Source organism: Sesamum indicum, linkage group LG10 (assembly GCF_000512975.1).
Source record: "Sesamum indicum cultivar Zhongzhi No. 13 linkage group LG10, S_indicum_v1.0, whole genome shotgun sequence".
Taxonomy (NCBI): domain Eukaryota; kingdom Viridiplantae; phylum Streptophyta; class Magnoliopsida; order Lamiales; family Pedaliaceae; genus Sesamum; species Sesamum indicum.
The window spans coordinates 13473728-13476858 of record NC_026154.1 but is presented as its reverse complement, the minus strand read 5'-3'; the positions used below and the strand labels follow the sequence as shown (position 1 = coordinate 13476858).

Here is a 3131-nt window from a genome sequence, read left to right as displayed (position 1 = left end):
GTCACTTCCCACCACCTCACACACATATATATATATATATATATATATATTTTGCAAGACACTATTCACACAAACACACGCACACAAATCTGTACACACTCGCGGAAAGAGGTATGGATTTTCTGATTTTAATTTATATAATTATATTATTTGATTAGTTAATTTGTTAAATATAGTTTATATTTTTTGATATAATAGTTAATCGAAAAATTTTATGAGTTTGACTTAAGAATATTCTATTTGGTTAATTAAATTATTAAGTTTGTTGAATTTAGTCATTGTCATAAATTAATTTACTTAATTCCATCGGCCTATTGACCAAATACTTAATTGTATGTATTGGTGTTTAATCAAATTCTATAATAGTGAGAAATTGATAGAAAATTTATAAAAATATTCGAAAACTATATTTAAGAAATATTAGGATATTATATTTAAAAAATACACTTGGCTTTCAAAAGGAAATACGATCATTTTTATAATAATTTAGGTTAGAAATATTATTAAGAACGGTAGTTATAAAGATATGAGGGATTTGATAAAATGAATTCTTATGAGTTAGTCGATAAATTAAATATTTGACTGAGAAGTTTAGAAGATTTAGTTATTTACGAAAAAAATAGAGCGGAAGTTTAAATTTTGATATAAAGAAAAATATTAAAATAAAAGTTATGAATTTTATTTAATATTTTATTAAGAATTTATGATAGTTATTTATTGATTATATGTATTATAGGACGTAACGATAAAGTAGAAGATTGTGCAGCCATTTGTATTACTGTAATCATTTGACATTTGAGGTAAATACAATTAATTGGGTTTATATATATATATATATATATTGGTTGTATATATATTTGATTAAGGATGTTGACTATTTGACTGGATTACCTGGATATCTCTAAAATTGTTATTATGTGCTTATTTGTGGTTATGCTGTACAGAAGTCAAATGAATGATTATGTGATCGTATAATTAATTGTTAAATGAAATCAATGAGAAGTTTTTGACGAGAAAATAATTATTAAATAAAATTGAATGATGAAGTTAATGATGTGATATTGTGAATTGAAATAAAAAGATGGCTTACCTAACTTGGGAGCATACTGCAATGGCTTATGATGATATCATCAATTACAAGTTGTGGGCTGTCATTGATCGACGGAGATGATGTGACATATCATACAAGCTGTGTGTTGTGTGGTATCATTCAGGATGGGGTGTCATACAAGCTGTGTGCTATGAGATATTGAGGGAAAAAAAATAAAGAATGAGATAGTGTGATTGAGGTGATGATAGTCGGCAAGACCATTGAGTGATGCACTTCAGTTTGGTTAAGCAGGGCCCTAACAAAAATAAACGACAATGTCAAATATTATGTTGTCGGTTGAGTTATGATTGCGGACATGTGTTGTTTCTTACATCTGCTATTGCTATATGAGGAACATCTGTTGGTTAGTGTGATTGCATCTTACTTGACTTGTTGCATACGTATATATATATATATATAGATTGATTATACTTATTGAGTATACAACTCATTCCTTACCTTACATTTTTCATGGAACAAGTCACAGTACGGCTATCTAAATTGAATCATAAGCCGACCATCAATATCACTAGATGAATCATCAGTGTCATCTTAAATAGGGAGTTTTAGCTACATAATTGGAAAAACATTAAACTTTCAGTCGATTTGTATTTTTGGTTTTGTAATAACTGGAATCTGTAATTTTCTCCTTTTCCTATTCCTATAAATGTTAAGGTTAAAGATAAGATACAATATTTTAATCACATATGTCATTATGTGATGTTTACATAATATATCAAATAAAAGTATAATTTAACATATTGAGTTAAATGTAAAATTATCATAGAAAATAAAATTATATGAGCTTCTGTCATGATCTGTTTCTGTAGTGTAAGAGATATTTGTATTTAAAAACAATATTTTATATACACACTTAGCGTACACTGAAGATGAAATAAAATATAAACGGAACATCAAATTAGAATATCCCGACGGATTTTTTACTTCAATTGTCGTTATCGGATTGAATTTTTTATTTCAAGTCCGATTGCATCTTCAATTCTGGTTATTTTCAGGAAAAGTCTTTATATACGTAGCCTATATATGTCAAGTTGAATTGAATGTGTAACAGGATTGAAAAATTACATTTTACGTCCCACAAATTAGTCAATTTTATGATTTCGATCCCATTATTTTTTAACTTACTACATTGTATCCGATAATTCCAAAAAAAAATTTGTAGTTCTAGTTCCAATTCTTAACTTCATCAAAATTTATGACGAAAATAACACGTGAATTGCAAGAGCTCTCCGCTGAGGCTTGGGACTAAAACTACAAATTTCTTGAAGTTATGGAATGGAATGTGGTGAGTTAAAAAATAATAGGATCAAAAGCGCAAAAAAGTTAAAGTTATGGCACATAAAATGTAATTTTCCCTTACATTATTTAGAATTAAAAAAATCCAATCCAAGTCTATAAAATTGAAATAATAGCTCCATGTTATATACATTACTTAAGTATAAAGCCCCCTAGTTTGACGCTCAATTAAATAACAAAATAATTAGAATATGCAGAATTGCCAAATTAATTAAAAATGTGCATCGTGCAATGCCATCAGTTCTCTAGTGTTCAAGTTATTGTTCGCTCTAATTTTACATAATTTTACATTTTCGTCTTGAAGATGGCTGGATGTAGAGGCGATGTTTTGAAACTTATAAGCCACGTGACCTTTGTTGTCAATCGATATGGAACGCATGACAGCATCATAAAACGGTCGAACGGAATTTCTGCACGCGGAAGCAACTCATCAATAGTCAACTGACTTTAATGTGAAAAAAAAGTCATAGCGGTGTAATAATATAAAAAGAAGCATGATCTGCGGCTGAGTTTTGAAATTCAAAGTTATTTAATACGTGCATATTATTTAACAGGAAATCCAGTTGTGATCTTACATGCCGTTTTTCAAGAACATTGAGACTGATGCAATGCCTTAGCTCATCAAGATATAGTCGTCTGACTCTGAGCAGATCTCAATAGGAGAAAAGGGAAGCCAAAGACAGAAGAAAAATTTTATGCATATGGTGCAGGTCTGCTGCTGAAA

The 3131-nt window shown here is 29.0% G+C and overlaps 1 protein-coding gene across 1 annotated transcript in view; it reads left to right on the top strand.

The window, feature by feature from the left end:
* LOC105172458 (pleiotropic drug resistance protein 3) overlaps nt 2949-3131 on the top strand; it is a gene marked incomplete in the record, with an annotated part of 8598 nt that continues 8415 nt past the window's right edge. Inside the window, 1 exon segment of the mRNA XM_011093892.2 lies at nt 2949-3131.